This window comes from Staurois parvus, unplaced genomic scaffold (genome assembly GCF_062004578.1).
Source record: "Staurois parvus isolate SC_StPar_1 unplaced genomic scaffold, SC_StPar_1.0 ptg001014l, whole genome shotgun sequence".
Classification (NCBI taxonomy): domain Eukaryota; kingdom Metazoa; phylum Chordata; class Amphibia; order Anura; family Ranidae; genus Staurois; species Staurois parvus.
This window is the reverse complement of record NW_028318810.1, coordinates 260,606-281,767: the sequence shown is the minus strand read 5'-3', so window position 1 is coordinate 281,767 and position 21,162 is coordinate 260,606. Positions and strand designations below refer to the sequence as shown.

Here is a 21,162-nt window from a genome sequence, read left to right as displayed (position 1 = left end):
CTATTGGATTTAGATCTGGAGACTGGCTAGGCCACTCCAGAACCTTGAAATGCTTCTTACGGAGCCACTCCTTGGTTATCCTGGCTGTGTGCTTCGGGTCGTTGTCATGTTGGAAGACCCAGCCACGACCCATCTTCAATGCTGACTGAGGGAAGGAGGTTGTTCAAAATCTCACAATAAATGGCCCCATTCATCCTCTCCTTAATACAGTGCAGTCGTCCTGTCCCCTTTGCAGAAAAGCACCCCCAAAGCATGATGTTACCACCCCCATGCTTCACAGTAGGGATGGTGTTCTTGGGATGCAACTCATCCTTCTTTTTCCTCCAAACATGACGAGTGAAGTTTAGACCAAAAAGTTCTACTTTGGTCTCATCTGACCACATGACTTTCTCCCATGCCTCCTCTGGATCATCCAGATGGTCATTGGCAAACTTCAGACGGGCCTGGACATGTGATGACTTGAGCAGGGGAACCTTCCGTGCAATGCATGATTTGAAACCATGACGGCGTAGTGTTCTACCGACAGTGACCTTTGAAACTGTGGTCCCAGCTCTCTTCAGGTCATTGACCAGCTCCTCCCTTGTAGTTCTGGGCTGATTCCTCACCTTTCTTATCATCAATGATACCCCACGAGGTGAGATCTTGCATGGAGCCCCAGTCCGAGGGAGACTGACAGTCGTCTTTAGCCTCTTCCATTTTCTAACAATTGCTCCAACAGTTGATTTATTTTCACCAAGCTGCTTGACAATTGCCCCGTAGCCCTTTCCAGCCTTGTGGAGGTCCACAATTTTGTCTCTGGTGTCTTTTGACAGCTCTTTGGTCTTGCCCATGGTAGTAGTTGGCGTCTGACTGACTGTGGGGTGGACAGGTGTCTTTAAAGAGCTCAGACAGGTGCTACTAAGTTAGATTAATGAGTGGAGGTGGACTTTTTAAAGGCACAGTAACAGGTCTTTGAGAGCCAGAATTCTTGCTGTTTCTTAGGTGTTCAAATACTTATGTTCAGCAGTGCAAGACAAATAAATTCTTTAAAAATCATACAATGTGATTTCCTCACTACATTATATATATATATATATATATATATATATATATAAAATCAGAAATCTGTGTTCTGTACTTCTCTGCACTCTGCAAATTGGACATTATACTATATTATCATCATTGGTTGTAGTCACAGCTGCTGTAGTTTAAATATAGGTGGAGTAGCATGGGGTAATACCACTATGTCAGAATTTTTTTTTTTTTTAATTCAAAAACAGAATCACTGAGTTGAAAAAAGGATCACCCCCTCCTAAACTCAATCATGTGTAGCTAATCGCTTTGTCAGTGGCACACAAACCCATTTGACTTTCAGCTGTAATTAGCTGTGGTCATTTTGATTAGCTCAGCATGAAAAGAGCTTTCCTGGAGCATTTCAGTTCCTGATAGTGAAAATGAAGCAATCAACTATGGGTGGCAAGGCACTGTCAAAAGATCAATGAACTACCACAGTGCCGATGAGCGCTGTGGTAGTTCATTGATTCTTCCCACACTGTGAAACTTACGATGTACAGACAGATTACACTGACAGTCTGCAGGAGTCCTGCATAGCACCAGCGATCAGCAATGCTTTCCAGGCTCCTAAAAACAAATAGTAAATGCACAATTTTTTACCTGCAAAAAAAAAAAGTGCATTTATTATTTTCTTTTTAAAGGTGAACTTATCCTTTAATGCGATTTTCATACAATTGGGTGCTTTCTGTGGGTGCTCTTGTGCAGCAGTCCTTAAAGATATTGTACACTTTTAAATGTTTTCATTGTTTTAACTAGGTATTAGTGTAGTTCTATTCCCTGTGCTGTTTGTTTGCCTTACCTTGTAATAATGGGCTCACAGGTTGCTGCAGTTTGTAGTGTCATGGTTGATCAGGGATGAGCTTAGGCATGTTCAGAAATAAGTCCAAACCCATCTGAGTTATCCTGCCGGGAAGCTGACAAAGCTGACAGCCAATCATAAGTGGCTGCACATAAACATGCCCCTTTCATATGTGCTGCTGCTGTGCAGGGGCGGGCTAAGTCTCTGTCACCTGTGATTAGTTTGTCAGCTTTGACATCTTCCCGGCAGGATAGTTCTAGTGGGTTCGAACTCATATCTAAACAAGCCTGAGCTCATCCCTGTGGCTGATTGATTCCCCTACGTCCATGTAATCATTCACCTAGCTTGTCTCTATTCCCTTAGGAAGAGGAAACTTCTTCTTCCGGGTCATGCAGCATCAAATCCATGCCATTACAAATGTGGCAGTGCTAATTTGAGGAAAATGCCCCTCTTCCCTTCACTGCCCTGCCTGCTTGTCTGTGTCAGATCTAATTACTGCACCTGCACCAGCACTCACCTCAGAGCCCCAGGGAATGAGGGATATGTAGTTTCTTCACAGGAAGTGTCAGTTCTCAGAGTACAGACAGAGGTCATGCTTGAACCTGTGCAGTGTTATGCCATAAGGTTTGTGTTTTAAACAAATTTCTGACACTGGAATGTGATGATTTACTTTACTGTAGTCTGCATCACATGACACTACGAAACCTTTATGATCAATGCACATCTTAAGCAGGTGAAAAATGAAAGGTGCGATAGGAAGGTTTTAATGGCTTTAGACCTCATGCTGATTGGCCACTGTGGCCATCTCTCCTAGATGCCTTCCCTCCTGGCAGCAGCGTTTTGGCAGAAAAAACACTTGACACTTGTAAATGCGTGTAACACGTTTAGACGCGTAAGACGCTGGGGCGTTAATTAATTTTATTGGCTATAATAATAATTTATTCTGGCCATTGAAATGAATTAATATTCAAGCTCTAAATGCTCCATGCATGCTCCAGTACACCATGCTCCAATGCACCATGAAACTTCATGATCAATGCACATCTTATGCAGGTGAAAAATGCAAGGTGCGGTAGGAAGCAGCGGTGTATTTATCGCGAGGCAAGTCAGGCTAGGGTGGCAATTTTTAGGGCGGTGGCACTGCCCCCTGGAAGAAGGGACCTGGTGAGCAGCAGTGAACTGAGCCATGCAGGGCCGCCATCTGAGGGGTACCACCAGTACTCCTGTAGGTGGTCCAGACAGCAGGAGGATCAGTGTGGTGGGGCAGGGCAGTGTCAGAACGATGCCCTGTATATCTCTCCCTCCAGCAGCTGAAAGCCGGTTTCTCCCCCTCTCCCTCCTGCCGGCTTTATGTTGCTGAAGGGAGAGACAGACCTGGCCGGATCAAGGGGGTGCCCTGGTGTTCCTGAATGGCTGCTGAGCTCCTTCCCTCAGAGCTGGGACCAGGGGAACGCCCGGAGCAAGGAGAGGAGAAGTGTTGGAGAGGAAAGAGTCTGGAGGAGGTGAGCTGTGTTGTGTTCTCTGGGCTCTCCCTCCTGTCATCCATGCAGCACATGAGACAGGATCACTGATAGATCATATGGGACTGTACACAAACACACACACATTGATTACCACCCCTACCTCCTCCAAGGGCTGCTCATCAATGGGCAGCAGGAAATGTGGGCAGAGGGTGGTAGTCATACTGTGTGTGTATACAGTCCCATACTATCTATCAGTGATCCTGTCTCATGTGCTGCATGGACGACAGGAGGGAGAACCCAGAGAACACAACACAGCTCACCTCCTCCTCGCTCTTTCCTCTCCAATTTTTCTAGGAAGTGTAAAGGGGATTTGGGGGGGGTATTTGCTAGAAGGAATGGGGGGAATATGTGCTAGTAGGAGGGGGAGAGAGAGAGAGAGGGGGGGGAGTGGGAGAGAGAGGGGAGCGAGAGAGGAACAGAGAGAGAGAGGGATGAGAGGGAGAGAGGGGATAGAGAGAGGAACAGAGAGAGAGGGGGGGAGAAAGGGACAGAGAGGGGGAGAGAGAGAGGAACAGAGAGAGGGGGGGGCAGAGAGGGGAGAGAGAGATAGAGAGAGAAATAGAGAGAGGAAGGGATAGAGAGATAGAGGAACAGAGAGGGGAGAGAGAGATAGTGAGAGGAGAGAAAGGGGAGAGATAGATAGATAGATAGATAGATAGATAGATAGATAGATAGATAGGGGAGAGAGAAAGAGAGAGAGGGGGGGGAGATGGACAGAGAGGGGGGAGACAGATAGAGGGAATAGAGAGGGAGAAAGAGAGGGTGAGAAAGAAGGAGAGAGAGGGAATCATATATACAGTTGTGTCCAAAATTATTCAACCCCCAATGCTGTAAAGGGGTTTAGGGACTATAGTGTACATTTGGAATTGTATTCAGAATCAAATCCTACAAGGACGTTGTAACTACCCAAATGCAACTAAAATGACATCAATTGTTTATGTAATACAGTAGTAAATGGTTCTTATGTGGTTTCTTCATTGCCACAATTATTCAACCCCTTAAAGACTACCACTCTGAAGAACAGAGGTTCATACAGGTGCTTTCCATCAGGTATTGAAAACACCTGTGGATGTCACCGAGCAGCAATCAAGCATAATAAGCACCAATTAGGCAGCTTTAAAATGACTGTGATACTCAGCTCCTTCTAGACATTTACTGGTGTGGTTACAAACATGGTGAAGGCAAGAGAATGGTCCAGGAAGACAAGAGAAGAGGTGATTTCTCTTCACAGGAAGGGCAATGGCTATAAGAAGATTGCAAAGATGTTAAACATACCAAGAGACACCTTAGGAAGCATCATTCGCAAATTCAAGGCAAAGGGCACTGTTGAAACGCTACCTGGTCGTGGCAGAAAGAAGATGCTGACTTCGACTGCTGTGCGCTACCTGAAGCGTAGAGTGGAGAGAAGTCCCCGTGTGACTGCTGAGGAACTGAGAAAAGATTTGTCAGATGTGGGTACAGAAGTTTCAGCCCAGACAATAAGACGCACACTGCGTAATGAAGGCCTCCGTGCCAGAACTCCCAGGCGTACCCCCTTGCTGTCTCCAAAGAATAAGAAGAGTCGACTGCAGTATGCCAAAAGCCATGTGGACAAACCACAAAAGTTGTGGGATAGTGTTCTGTGGACTGATGAAACAAAATTAGAACTGTTTGGGCCCATGGATCAACGCTATGTTTGGAGGAGGAAGAACAAGGCCTATGATGAAAAGAACACCTTGCCTACTGTGAAGCATGGTGGAGGGTCAATCATGCTTTGGGGCTGTTTTGCTTCTGCAGGTACAGGGAAGCTTCAGCGTGTGCAAGGTACCATGAATTCTCTTCAGTACCAGGAGATATTGGATGGAAACGTGATGCAGTCCGTCACACACCTGAGGCTTGGGAGACGTTGGACCTTTCAACAGGACAATGATCCCAAGCATACCTCCAAGTCCACTAGAGCATGGTTGCAGAGGAAAGGCTGGAACATTTTGGAGTGGCCATCGCAGTCACCAGACTTAAATCCGATTGAGAACCTCTGGTGGGACTTAAAGAAAGCAGTTGCAGTGCGCAAGCCTAAGAATGTGACTGAACTGGAGGCCTTTGCCCATGAAGAATGGGCGAAGATACCCGTAGATCGCTGCAAGACACTTGTGTCAAGCTATGCTTCACGTTTAAAAGCTGTTATAACTGTAAAAGGATGCTGTACTAAGTACTAAGATTGAATGTCACTTGGGGGTTGAATAAAACTGATAATGCTGTGAGCACAGAAAAGACATTTGTGGTTATTTCATTATAACTGTTATGTTATATTTGTCTGACCTACAAGTGCCTCTTTAATGTAAATGTAAGCAAGATGACTGAATGATCAAAAGCAATGTCAAACTGGCCAAAACACTCAATTTCAGTGGGGGTTGAATAATTTTGGACACAACTGTATACACAAACACACATTTTGAACTCTCTCGCTTTCTCATGGGGGGGGGGGGGGCAATTGTTGTGTTTCCTAGGGCAGCACAAAGCCTATATACACCACTGGTAGGAAGGCTTATAATGTCTTACTGGACTGTGGCCATTTCTCCTAAATGCCTCCCCTCCTGACAGTTTCGTTTTGGCAGAAAAAAACGCTTGACACTTGTAAACGCATGTAATCATTTATTCTGGCCATTGAAATGAATTAATATTCAAAATAAATGCTTCATGCATTATTTTGTATTTAGACAGATTTATGCATGTTTACATGCGTTTACACATGTCAAGCGTTTTTTTCTGCTGCTCATGGACATGCTGGCAGCGGGTGTTTCTCTGCCTCTAAACGCAATGTGCGCATGAACACATAGGCTAACATGCAGGGGCTTTTAAAGGATGAAAAAAACTGGCAGATACCCCTAGAAGCAGCGTTATAAATGTCCAGTGTGCATGAGGCCTAAAGGTTTGTAATGAAGACATGAATGTTGCAGTGCCATTTACAGCCGCAAGATGGCAGCATACATTCATCTTATGAGCTGTGTTAGGGTTTGGATGGCGCTATGAGAGGATGGCTCCTGGATGCTAGATGCTGTGTAATGCCTCATGTACTTTCAGTGAAGTGTTTGTGCTGCTGGTATAAATTCTATCATCTCCATTAGTGAAAAGTCTGGCTGAGTGAGTATTGAGCCGGGGTGTCTGGAAAAGCACAGTACTAGTATGATGATTGCATTCATTGGGAATGACATGTGGTTACCTGGAAATTTATCATCACAGATATGCATCTTCCTTTCTGTGTATGAAGCTGTAGTCTTTTGTTTTATTTTATTTTAATTATTTATTTCAGGTACCTATATAGAGCTATCAATCTACGCAGTGCTCTACATATATATTGTACATTCACATCAGTCCCTAACCCTCAAGGGGTGTACAATCTAAGGTCCCTAACTTACATTCATACATACACATACTAGGGACAATTTAGACAGGAGCAAATTCACCTACCAGCATGTCTTTGGAGTGTGGGAGGAAACCGGAGTACCTGGAGGAAACCCACGCAGGCACAGGGAGAACATGCAAAATCCAGGCAGGTGGTGCCATGGTTGGGATTCGAACCAACGACCTTAGAACTGCCAGGTGGAAGTGCTAACCATTTAGCCACTGTGCTGCCCATTTTATCTCTTCTTTTGCATAGACATGCCCGGTGATTGTACCATTCCTTCTTTTTTGCTTTTGCAGACTGGCCATGCTAAGCATGGAAGCAAATCCGTGTGGGCACAATGAGATTGCAGCCCAGGCTTTAACTGTAATGGTTGCCATGCAAGTTTTTTATTCGATCGATGGGTGATTGTATAAAAATCACTAAATCCACAAACAATCGAATAGCCATAACTGCCCTTCTGATCGATGTAGACGCCATTTACATCATATTCCTTTAAACTGAGTCGATCAGCCAGGGTGGAAAATGATCAATTATTTTGCATTGATCAGAAGCACTGAGATACTTTGTTCACTAATATGATTGTACGTTGATCAATCAGATTGCGAGATTACATGGTGGAAACAGAGATGCAATTGATAACTCATGAGTGTATCTTAAAAGTTGATCGAAATCCAATTCACTGTATGTAGCTTACTGATCGATTGGGTTGGTGACTATAAATTGATTAATCCTATTGGATCAATCAAAAAAGCACTTCTGCCTGGCAGTACTAGTGTCAATGGTTCAAATCCCAACCACAGTGCCACCTGCCTGGAGTTTGCATGTTCTCCCTGTGTGGGTTTCCTCCAGGTACTCCAGTTTCCTCCCACACTCCAAAAACATGCTGGTAGGTTAATTGGCTCCTGTCTAAATTGTCCCTAGTATGTGTATGTATGAATGTAAGTTAGGGACCTTAGATTGTACACCCCTTGAGGGTTAGGGACTGATGTGAATGTACAATATATATGTAAAGCGCTGCGTAAATTGATGGTGCTATACAAGTACCTGAAATAAATAAAATCATTTATCGAGGCGTGTAAAGCCATCATTAGAGTTGCAGAACACTATCTTTCATATTGCAGATGCGTTCAGCTGATTCAGCAGCATAGTCCTGGGATCAATGCAGTGAGCACACAACAGTTATAAGCAAATGTAGGTGAATATATACCAATGGCTATAGTCTTCAATGCTGATTAATGTATTCTGATGGCGGGGAAGTCTCCTCTCTGTCAAAATACCATGGCTCAGCACGGAGGATTCCTCCATTCACATCGAGTGTGTGGATGGGGGAATCGGATCAATTTCTTTGCGTTTAGCCCACTGACTCATCAATAGGCTGCTTTAGATTGGCAGTAGAGGGCATAACCTCTCACTTCCATCCTGATATCTACCTTGCAAAGGATTATGGGAAGGCCATATAGAGATAGATTTAAAGTATATATACAGCCTAACATTTTTCTGTAGTTTTGGATAATGTAGGGAAGGGTTATAACTCCTGCTAGTTTATTTTCTGTTTGCTGTTTAGTTACCATTGGGGAAATTTCCCTATACCTTCTGATTCAGAGATGCGGAACAGGAAGTTAGAGGCGATCTCTCATTGTAAAGGTAATTCTCTTCTTAGCTAGACAGGTGGTCCCATTATAAAGTTTCTCCTTGCCTCTTAGATAGACAGATGTCCCCATTAAAAGGTTTCCCTTCGCTTCTTAGATAGACAGGTGTTACCATTAGAAAATTCCACCTCTCGTCTTAGATAGACAGGTGTCCCCATTAGAAGGTTTCCCTTCACCTCTTAGATAGAACGGTATCTCCATTAGAAGGTTTCCCTTCACCTTTTAAATAGACAGGTGTCCCCTTCAGGTTTCCTCTCTCCTCTTGGATAGACAGGTGTCCCCGTTAGGTTTCCTCTCTCCTCTTAGACAGGTGTCCCCGTTAGGTTTCCTCTCTCCTCTTAGATAGACAGGTGTCCCCGTTAGGTTTCCTCTCTCCTCTTGGATAGACAGGTGTCCCCTTCAGGTTTCCTCTCTCCTCTTGGATAGAAAGGGTGTCCCCGTTAGGTTTCCTCTCTCCTCTTGGATAGACAGGTGTCCCTGTTAGGTTTCCGCTCTCCTCTTAGATAGACAAGTGTCCCCTTCAGGTTTCCTCTCTCCTCTTGGATAGACAGGTGTCCCTGTTAGGTTTCCTCTCTCCTCTTGGATAGACAGGTGTCCCCGTTAGGTTTCCTCTCTCTTCTTAGATAGACAGGTGTCCCCATTAGGTTTCCTCTCTCCTCTTGGATAGACAGGTGTCCCCATTAGAAGTTTTCCTTTTGACTTAGGTAGACAGGTGTCCCATTAGAAGGTTTCCCTTCACCTCTTGGATAGACAGGCGTCCCCATTAGAACATTTCCCCTCTCCTCTTTGATGGACTGGTGTCCTTGTTAGAAGGTTTCCCCTCTCCTCTTAGATAGACAGGTGTGCCCATTAGAAGGTTTCCCCTCTCCTCTTGTTCTGGAGAAGTCTAAAATGTTTCTTTCTTTTTTGGCAACAATAATCAGCAGAACAAAAAGAGAGGCAAATCTTCCAAGTGAGGACACAGGCAGCAATAAAACCTTTACAGTGGGACTACCCAGAAAAAACCCTTAAATAAAGCAGTTTGGTTTAGAGCAGTGGTCTCTAAAGTGTTGCCCAGAGGCTGAATGCAGCCCTTTGCATGCTTTTATCTGGTCTTTGTTGGTAGCACTGGGGGGAATAATACCTCAAGGGCCAGATAAACCCATGCAGTTCCTGGCAATGGCAATGACACTGACTATGTGCTACTGTTTCTTTCACTGACACCAATGACAAAGCACTATTCCTCCCACTAATACCAAGGATGGAGCACTATTCCTCCCACTGAAACCAATGATGGAGCACTATTCCTCCCACTGATACCAATGATGGAACACTATTCCTCCCCACTGACACCAATGTTGGAGCACTATTCCTCCCACTGATACGAATGACGAAGCACGATTTCTCCCACTGAAACCAATAATGGAGCTCTATTCCTCCAACTGAAACCAATGATCGGGCACTATTCCTCCCACTGACACCAACGATGGGGCACTATTCCTCCCACTGACACCAATGATGGGGCACTAGTCCTCCCACTGATACCAAGAATGGAGCTCTATTCCTCCCACTGACACCAATGATGGGGCACTAGTCCTCCCACTGATACCAAGGATGGAGCTCTATTCCTCCCACTAATACCAAGGATGGAGCACTATTCCTCCCAATGACACCAATAATGGGGCAATATAGCTTTCACTAATGCCAATGATGGGGCACTATTCCTCCCACTGACACCAATAATGGGGCACTATTCTTACCATTGATACTTATAATGAGGCACTATTCCTTTCACTGACACCAATAATGGGGCACTGTTCCTCCCACTGACACCAATAATGGGGCACTATTCCTCCCATCGAGACTTATAATGAGGCACTATTCCTTTCACTGACACCAATAATGGGGCACTACTCCTCCCATTAATACTTATAATGAGGCACTATTCCTTTCACTGACAACAATTATGGGACACTATTGCTCCAACTGATACCAAAGATGGGGCACTATTACTCCCCTAATACCAATGATAAGGAATTATTTACTCCAACTGATGCCAGAACAATTTATTCTCCCACTGGCCCCAGTCTAGACTCCTAAAGTCTGAAGGACAGCAAACTGGCCCTTTTTGGAAGTTTGGAGACCCCTTGTCTAGAGATATGCTTTAAGGCAAAAGCACAACTTAACTCATTACCCCCATCCCCCCCACCCCCGGTCCCTTGCCGGCTCTGACATCTTTACTGAAGCTGGCCATACACGTATAGATTTTCATTCGAGAATTTTCATTTCAAGGATATTCGTCTGATTTTCTCATCGTTAGTGGGATCAAATCGATGTTCGTTTTGGACAGCAGTGACGGGTAAATCGGAAGGGGCAGGAAGGAAAACTTTTCTCAATCAAACGAATTTTCTATGGTTATTGTTCAGAAATTACATTCATTTTTCATTGCAAAATTGTTTATTGGGTTCTCCCATTTTGGGGATCCCGGTCAACATAACGAGGCTAATTCCTACTATCTGTGTCTCTACCCTATGGGACATTGCTCTTCATTGGAAGTCACCAGCAGTGCCTTTGTCCTCTGTTTTGTGTAGCGTTGATATGGTGATGCTCATGGAACGCATTCAATATACATTGCCAGCTAGGATGCAGTTATTCGGCAGAAAATGGGATGGTTGGAAGTCATATCGGCATTTATTGTTAGAATGATGGGTTATCATACATTTATTGGCATTGTATCTTTGTTGGTTGTGAACTTGTTCAGTATATATTACTGCCTACCTCATTCATGTGCTCCAACTTTCTTTTTCTATGATTCTGATTTACAAGACAGTTTTTTTTACTTATGTGCCTTTTTTTCTTGTTGTATGTTATTCTTCATGAAGTGGTGCTGTTTTGGTTGTCTATCTCCTAATAAAAACGTTTGTAGAAAAAAAAAAAAAAAATGACGTTCATTTTAAAATCGCATGTTAAAGGCAAAAGACAATTTTTGAATGACATTCATTGAATGTGCAAAGAATTTCCGTACGACTTTTCTTACGAATATTCCCGGCCAAAAATCTACACGTGTATGGCAAGCTTTAGTCTTCTTCTGAGTTCTGGATCTTCAGCCACCTTGATCGATGGGGCCAGGGGCGGACTGACAACTCATGGGGCCCCCGGGCAATAGGGGATCATGGGGCCCCTGTGTCCTTGCCCAAACTTAAAAAAGCCTATGAAAAAGGTACCAGGGATATCTCATGGGGCCCCCTACAGACCCCGGGCCCTCGGGCACTGCCCGAGTTTCCAAATGGTCAGTCCACCCCTGGATGGGGCCAGGACAGGGGCGGACTGACCATTTGGAAACTTGGGCACTGCCGTCAGTAGGGGGCCCCATGAGATGCCCCTGGTACCTTTTTCATAGGCTTTTTTGAGTTTGGGCAAGGACACAGGGGCCCCATGATCCCCTATTGCCTGGGGGCCCCATGAGTTGTCAGTCCGCCCCTGGGCCAGGATGATGTGTGGGGTGTTGAGAATGTAATGGATTTGCCAAGAGCTCCGCTTTATCCTTCAGCTACTACTATAGAGAAGAAGTGAGCCGTCATCTGCTTGTTACGGAAGACTCCATCACTTTCTTCAATGCTTCCCCAAGGTCCTCTATGAAAATCTGGAGTTTACCACCTACAGTATTTCTGTGTTGGGAAGAACTGTAAACAGCCTCGTGTCATATTTGGGAAAAATCGGAATCTTGACGTCATCCATAGGAGTGAAAGTTTATACATGGCCCACATGGAAAACAAACTTCACGTACTCGTAGTGCCTGGGGCCGTCCATGTGTTCATACCTCCTACACACGTCTGTTCCCACAGGAGGAAGGATCCGGCATCTGCTCTCACTGATAAACTTTGTGAGACCATCTAAATATTAAAGGTTCCCATGGACAGCTTGAATCGCAGCCCTGCAAAGTGCCACAAAAGTCAATGGAAAGTAGAACTTTTTGTAGATTTTGGATGGAGCGGAGATGGATTTAAACACCTGTCAGCTTGTTATTGATGTCTGTGCCCCCGTTAGGCCCTGTTCCTAATTGCAGGATTTGTAGTCATGGGCAAAATCACCTTAATTCTGCCTGCCATTCCAAATTGTGACAAAACGCATGATGTGTATTTAGGGGTCATTATTCATAACGGCACCCCAAAATGTGGTGCAATTCTGCTGCATTTTAACTGCTTCCCTACTGCTCTATAGCAGAACAGCTGCTGCAGGACAGCAGGACTGCGCAAAATCATGTATGTATGTGTGTATATATATATATATATATATATATATACTGTATATATGTGTGATTTTGTATTTCCAGGTAGGGGATTTCCATTGACAGCTACCGCTGTAGATCACCGGGTCCTGGCCAGAGATTCCCCGCCGGCACTCGGCGATCGCCGAGGAACAGTGACAGAAGTTAGGTCTGTATGTAAACAATACAGACCTCTTCCCTGTCAGCTCCAGCATTGCTGCTTTGTATGGCGCTGCACCAGGGGCGTATTTATCACAGGGCATTTGCCTAGGGCGGCATTTTTCAGTGGGGCAGCGGCATTTTTCACGGGGGGCAGCACAGCCCCCCGAAAGAAGGAATGAAAGAAGGGAAACACGCAGCATTGGGACCAGGTGGGATCTGAGAGAGGCTGCAGGCTTCTTGATGGTGAATGCAGAGCCTGACTCTGGTTTCCGGGAGCTGTGAAGGTGAGTTTCTTCCCTCTTCTCTCTCTCTCTCGCCTGGGTGGGGTTGCCAGTGTATGGGGGGCAGTGATAGTGGAAGGCTCTCTTGGGTGGGCGGGAGGGCTGAAGTGTTGGTCAATGTCAGGCTCTCTTCATGGGGGTGTTGGTCAGTGTCAGGGTCTCTCCGTGGTGGTGAGCCGATGTTTGTATTGCCTAGGGCAGCACGAAACCTAAATACACCACTGCTCTGCATAGCAGAGCCATACAAAGCAGTGTGCTTACATAGTAAAACACAGCACATAGTTAATTCTTTGATCTTCTCAGATGTTAACCCCTTCCTGCCCAGTGCCATTAGTACAGTCTCAGTGCTTTTTATTAGTGCTGATCACTGTATTGGTGTCCCTGGGGTTGTCAGTGACAGTCATTCAGTTCCCCCCCAGTGTCAGAATGCCCTCTGCAGTCCCGCCATAAGTCAGTGATCGCCACCATTAGTATGAAAAAAATAAAAATTCCAGTATCTATACCGCCATTTGTAGACACTATAACTTTTGCGTAAACCAATTAATTTACAGGTATTGAGATTTTTTGTAACAAACACATGGAGCAGAATACATTTTGGCCTAAATTTATGATGAAATTTGATTTTAAAAATGTTTTTACTTGACATTTTTAATAGCAAAAACTCAAAAATATTGTTTTTTTCAAAATTGTATTGCTGCTGGTTACTGGGAGATCTATTGTTGCTGTGGAGGGTCAATTGTTGCTGGGGGGTCTGTTATTGCTGAAAGGGATCTACTTTTGAGGAAGGAGTCTATTGTTGCTGGCTTCTAGGAGATCTATTGTTGCATGGGGGTCTGTTGTTGCCTGGGGGGGGGGCATTGTTGCTGAAAAGGATCTACTTTTGAGGAAGGAGTCTATTGTTGCTGGCTGCTGGGAGATCTATTGTTGCTGGAGGGGGTCTATTATTTCTGTGGTGGATCTATTGTTGCAAGGGGGTACTTTTGTTGTGAAGGGGTCTGTTGTATCTGGGGGGCTATTGTTCTTGAGGGGATCTCTTATTGCTGGTGGAGCTATTGCTGATGGCTGCAGGAGATCTTTTTTACTTCATTTCTTGGTATTAACAAATTTCATAAAAATTACTTAGCACAAAATGATACTTGTTCTGTATCCTCTAAAAGGGGCAGTACAGGGAGGTGGGTAGGGGGTGGAATCAATGGACGGTGCTCGGAGGTGGGTGGGGGTGGAATCAAGGGACGGTGCTCGGAGGTGGAAAGGTTGTGGAATCAAGGGACGGTGCTCGGAGATGGGAAGGGAGTGGAAACAAGGGACGGTGCTCGGAGATGGGAAGGGGGTGGAATCAAGGGACGGTGCTCGGAGGTGGGAAGGGGGTGGAATCAAGGGACAGTGCTCGGAGGTGGGAAGGGGGTGGAATCAAGGGACGGTGCTCGGAGATGGGAAGGGGGTGGAATCAAGGGACGGTGCTCGGAGATGGGAAGGGAGTGGAATCAAGGGACGGTGCTCGGAGATGGAAAGGGGGTGGAATCAAGGGACGGTGCTCGGAGGTGGAAAGGTTGTGGAATCAAGGGACGGTGCTCGGAGATGGGAAGGGAGTGGAATCAAGGGACGGTGCTCGGAGGTGGGTAGGGGGTGGAATCAAGGGACGGTGCTCGGAGGTGGGAAGGGGGTGGAATCAAGGGACGGTGCTCGGAGGTGGGAAGGGGGTGGAATCAAGGGACGGTGCTCGGAGGTGGGAAGGGGGTGGAATCAAGGGACGGTGCTCGGAGGTGGGAAGGGGGTGGAATCAAGGGACGGTGCTCGGAGGTGGGAAGGGGGTGGAATCAAGGGACGGTGCTCGGAGGTGGGTAGAGGTCGGAGACAAGGGATGACTCAGAAGGGGGGGGGGGTACCTGCACCTAATCTTTGAGACAAAAGGCCTGGCCAAGATGCTGAATTGCTAACCAACATTTATAAGATACACAGCGTCGCTGCAGAGCATACCTTTTCATTAAAAGCTACATTGATTAATGCTTCTCAATGACTGTATTACTCAACATATCCCAGCCCTGATGCTTTCATATCATTCATTGATGTGCGGTGCGCCTTGTGGGTGAATGCTTGTGTAAAGGACCAGGGGGGCAGATTGGGAAGGGGAGCCAGAGTGTGCTTAGACTGAGAATATTCTATTTTCTTTCCGCTTTCAAACTGATTGAAACCATCAGTGTTGTCTGAGCCCATGGCCAGCTCTGGAGCACATACTGTATTATAGTATGTCACATTAAATGTTCATGCATTTCCCTAATGTGACCAGTAGATGGTGGCAGTGTCCTCTGTTTGTTGTATCTGTCCCAGCAGTATGTTCAGCTATTTCCAGTGAGTGATTAACCCTATCAGTGCCACAAGCATGCCACCCCTCCCCCCCACTCCCAATCTGCACTCCAGCGCTCAGTACAAAAAAAGCTAGAGAGAAAATTGTCAGTTGCCCATAAAAAAAAATAAATTAAAAAATTGTGGCGGTATGTAACTCTGTAAGGAGAGGTGGACCTGTGTAAAGTGCAGAACCTCACAAGCGTTTTCTGCAGCGTTTTGCAGAAACGCAGTACAGTCCATTTTACATGATTTCCTATGGGTCATGTTCACACCTGTGCGTTTTTACCCAGTGCATTTTTTGGAAAGGGTCAGGGACTTTTTTGAACGCAAAAAGTTGCATTTTTGTTTCTATAGACTTCAACAGAAATGCTGCAGAAAAGCAAGTAGTGCATTTTTGCTGTGTTTTTGCCACGTTTTTGATGCATTTTAAATCTGCCTAGCAACAAGAAAAAATGGGGGAAAAAAACTGCAATACGTGGCAAAAACTCAAGTGCAAGAAAGCAAAACGCAACGCAAAACGCAATGCAGAAATGGCTCAAACGCAACCCGCATAAGTGTGAACCTAGACTTAGGTGGCCATACACACTGCAATCTGATATCCTTGTACAAGCTCACATACATTTCCAAAAATGATGTAATATGGGGACTTACCTATGCAATCCAATCAGATTCTATCCATTGGGACGGGCCTGTACAGGACGTCGTTGTTGACAAAGTGAAAGGAGATTGTACAATCAGATTGTATAGTGTATGGTCATCTTTAGCCTTCATGCACACGGGACGTTTTGAGAGCGCTGGTAACGTTAGCTGTGTAAAGTCACATTAAAAATGTGAGTTTTTCAAATTTGTTTTGTTTTTGCAGTAGCGTTTAGCAGTGTTTTGCTGCGATTAGCTGCTTTCTCCTGCGTTTTTCCACATTTGCGATTTTTAGCGTTTTTTTCAACCAAAAAAAAAAATTGGGGGGGCCAAAAAAGTCCAAAAATGTCAGTTTGCAGCGTTTTACCGTGTTTTACTGTGTTTTGCCACATTATTCAGCGTTAGAGTCTTTTACAGCTAAAAATCTCCTCTGGAAACCCACTAGTCCTGTTTTTTTTTCCAGCCAAAAAACGCTGATTCCAGTCAATGTGTGTATGGACACATAGGATAACATGCTGGGGGACAATTCATGGGGCCCCCTGGCAATAGGGGATCATGGGGCCCCTGTGTCCTTGCCCAAACTCAAAAAAGCCTATGAAAAAAGGTACCAGGGGCATCTCATGGGGCCCCCTACTGACCTCGGGCCCTCGGGCAGTGCCCGACTTTCCAAATGGTCAGTCCGCCCCTGCTGGGGGTTTACTGGCTGTATAATATATATATACACACACACCATATTTATTTATTCATTTATTTCAGGTACTTATATAGTGCTGTCAATTTACGCAGCACTTTACATATATATTGTACATTCACATCAGTCCCTAACCCTCATGGGGTGTACAATCTAAGGTCCCTAACTCACATACATACACATACTAGGGCCAATTTAGACAGGATCCAATTCACCTACCAGCATGTCTTTGGAGTGTGGGAGGAAACCGGAGTACCCGGAGGAAACCCACGCAGGCACAGGGAGAACATGCAAACTCCAGGCAGGAGGTGCCGTGGTTAGGATTCAAACCAACAACCTTAGAACTGCCAGGTGGAACTGCTAACCATTTAGCCACTGTGCTGCCCGGGGGATACAGCTGGCTATCGGCCAAAAAATATAATTCTTTCAGATTTTGCAATGGAAACTATCAGAGAGATTTTGCTCATGCTGAGCTGAACCGCCATCTATACGAGAACACAGCACGGCACACTTACATACGTGTGTATGAATACATATAATAAATATATATATATATATATATATATATATATATACACACTACACCATATAATAAATGTATATATATACTACACCATAATATATACACACACACTGTATACAATGTCCTCCTGATCCCTGCACTCACCTCCACTGACACTGACAGCTGCACTCCCCTCTCCTGGTTTAAAGTAAGCTCACATAGTGGTGGGCGGAGTTACTGTCTGGAAACCACACCCACTTTCTGGCTGAGAGTAAAACTTGGACTGTGAGATCCTAAGGAGAGAATGGAAGTTGAACAGAGCCAAGAGACCCACGTCACCGTCCCCACGTGCTCCACCATAGGCAGCACTTCTCTGTCTGTACTATGTGATCACACACCTCTCTACCATCACCCCCCCCCACCCCCCATATTTATAGAATTCATACACTCCCATGGTGGCCATACACAGAACAATTTACATACAATGGGATTTCCAGTAGATTTATTATCCAAACAGAAGATCCAAAGATTGCTAGATGTGCCTTGCACTTAATAATTCCTGTTGATCTATTTTTCCGTCCGGAGCAATCAGAATCATTTATTTTAAATTGATCAATTTTGCTTGAATTCAGTTGATGGAAATTATCATTGGTTTCAGTGGGAGGAATAGTGCCCCATCATTGGTGTCACTGGGGAGGAATAGTACCCCATTGTTGGTGTCAGTGGGAGGAATAGTGCCCCATCATTGGTGTGAGTGGGGAGGAATAGTGCCCCATCATTGGTGTCAGTGGGGAGGAATAGTGCCCCATCATTGGTGTCAGTGGGGAGGAATAGTGCCCCATCATTGGTGTCAGTGGGGAGGAATAGTGCCCCATCATTGGTGTCAGTGGGAGGAATAGTGCCCCATCATTGGTGTCAGTGGGAGGAATAATGCCCCATCATTGGTATCAGTGGGAGGAATAGTGCCCCATCATTGGTGTCAGTGGAAGGAATAGTGCCCCATCATTGGTATCAGTGGAAGGAATAGTGTCCCATCATTGGAGTCAGTGGGAGGAATAGTGCCCCATCATTGGTGTCAGTGGGAGAAATAGTGACCCATCATTAGTATCAGTGGAAGGAATGGTTTCCCATCATTGGTGTCAGCGGGAGGAGTAGTGCCCCATCATTGGGGTCAGTGGGAGGAATAGTGCCCCATCATTGGTGTCAGTGGGAGGAGTAGTGCCCCATCATTGGTGTCAGTGGGAGGAATAGTGCCCCATCGTTGGTGTCAGTGGGAGGAATAGTGTCCCATCATTAGTGCCAGTGGGAGGAATAGTGCCCCATCATTGGTGTCAGGGGGAGGAATGGTGCCCCATCATTGGTGTGAGTGGAAGGAATAGTGCCCCATCATTGGTGTGAGTGGAAGGAATAGTGCCCCATCATTGGTGTCAGTGGGAGGAATAGTGCCCATCATTGGTGTCAGTGGGAGGAATAGTGCCCCATCATTGGTATCAGTGGGAGGAATAGTGCCTCATCATTGGTGTCAGTGGGAGGAATAGTGCCCCATCATTGGTGTCAGTGGGGGGAATAGTGCCTCATCATTGGTGTCAGTGGGAGGAATAGTGCCTCATCATTGGTGTCAGTGGGGGGAATAGTGCCTCATCATTGCTGTCAGTGGGGGGAATAGTGCCTCATCATTGCTGTCAGTGGGGGGAATAGTGCCTCATCATTGGTGTCAGTGGGGGGAATAGTGCCTCATCATTGGTGTCAGTGGAGAGAATAGTGCCTCGTCGTTGGTGTCAGTGGAGAAATAGTGCCTCATCATTGCTGTCAGTGGGGGGAATAGTGCCTCATCATTGGTGTCAGTGGGGGGAATAGTGCCTCATCATTGATGTCAGTGGGGGGAATAGTGCCTCATCATTGGTGTCAGTGGGGGGAATAGTGCCTCATCATTGGTGTCAGTGGGGGGAATAGTGCCTCATCATTGATGTCAGTGGAGGTAATAGTGCCTCGTCATTCGTGTCAGTGGGAGGAATAGTGCCTCATTGTTGGTGTCAAGGAGAAAAATAGTGCCTCGTCATTGGAGTCAGTGGGGGGAATAGTGCCCCATTGTTGGTGTCAGTGGGAGGAATAGTGCCCCATCATTGGTGTCAGTGGGAGGAATAGTGCTCCATCATTGGTGTCAGTGGGAGGAATAGTGCTCCAAGCACCAGATAATGTCAAGCAAAGGGCCGCAGTTTGAAGACTGCTGTCCTATATCATAGAGGTGAGGAAAGATGAAGTGGTCTTTCCTCACCTCTGTGACCAGCAACCGCAGAATCAGATCCCTGGCGAGCCAGCCCCTCCCGCTGCTTCTAAAAGTGATCCAGTGGCTAATCAACCACTGGGATCACTTTTATTCAAAAGAGAAATGCTGGCTAAAAACAAATACTGGGGTTATGTCTGATAGTTTCAGTTAGTAAACCACTTGCAAACCGCAACATATATATCGGCAAGTGACTACAGATCGATTATTCCTATTGGAAGAGATCGATTGGAAAAGAAAATGCTCATTAAAGCCCCATTCAGACCTAAGCGTAGTGGGAATGCATGTTCCTTCTCGCGGTATCAGGGTTTTTTTTGCACCTTTCTCACACGTTAACACGTTTTTTTTTTTTTTTTTTTTAAGTCCGCAAACGTGCAAACTACAACGAAAAACCCGTAAGTGTTCACAAAAAATGTGCAAGTGCAAAACACCACACGAAAAAGTGCACTTAGGGGTGTGTTTGTCCTACCCCCGAAAGGGTTGGACCGTTCACCCGATCCCCCGGGCACGAAGCTCCTGACAGGGACAAGGTTCCCATTTGGTCCTCCTGGCCAAAAGGCCTGGTGGACCACCGTTCCTTATGCCCAGCCGAAGCCGGACATCCAGTACTAGGCAAGGGGGTTCTCCCGAAGAGAAAACCCCCTAGGGATCAGGGGAGGAAGGAACCGTATGGCCACACATCCTCCCCCTAGACTTCAGGTAAGGCCCGAGGACCCACACCCTCCATCCGTGAAAAACACACACATAAGAACAGAAAAAGTGACAAAACGTGGGAGTGGTTTAAATAAATAAATAAATAAATAAATAAAAAAGTGGTACCGTGCCTAATAGTGCACAGACCAGGCCCTGAGGCCCGTAGCAAAAATTGCCCCGGACTTAGCCAAAAGACCTGGTCCTTAGGGCGCTGTGCAAAAAGAAGTGAAAAACAGTGGCCATGTGTCATCTTCACACCGTGGGGTCCCACACCCAAGTGTTACTAGTGACACCCCTGAGAGCGTCTTCCCCAGGGGGCACTGAGTTTGCGGACTTTTTGCGTCCCCAGCCCCAGGCCAGACCAAGGTAGATCCGTCCAAATCAGGAGGTACTGGGTCTTTCCAGCTTTCCCAGAGGAATTACTCCCAAGGTCCCAGAGCGTATCGTGGCGCCCCCTGGTTTCTGTCCCTCCGGTCCAGCCTTCCGGACCCCCATCATACCAGTGAGGGTACTATACAACAGCCATCCCCGCAAAGCTAGAATGGTCGGGAGCACCCCCACTGGACACTGATAAGAACAGATACTACACTTGATCTTAGCCAAAAGGCCGAGAAGCGATTCTCACACGTTAACACGTGTTGCATTCACTGGAATGGGCTGCCCTACATGTGACAAATGGCCAAAATAGCTCCAGAACCTTTTCAGTTGTGGAGAATCGGGTCGTTTTTGTATTGCCTGTATGGACGTGACTGTAAGCAGGGGCGGACTGACCATTTGGAAATTCGGCACTGCCCGAGGGCCCGGGGTCAGTAGGGGCCCCATGAGATGCCCCTGGTACCTTTATCATAGGCATTTTTGAGTTTGGGCAAGGACACAGGGGCCCCATGATCCCCTATTGTCTGGGGGCCCCAT

At 46.0% G+C, this 21,162-nt stretch overlaps 1 protein-coding gene and 1 pseudogene across 2 annotated transcripts in view; one reads left to right on the top strand and one right to left on the bottom strand.

Moving 5' to 3' along the window:
• Positions 1-21,162, top strand: part of PDE4A (phosphodiesterase 4A) — a 490,104-nt gene that overhangs the window by 258,786 nt on the left and 210,156 nt on the right. The window lies entirely within an intron of this gene.
• LOC149441188 (U2 spliceosomal RNA) lies at positions 20,754-20,869 on the bottom strand (annotated as a pseudogene).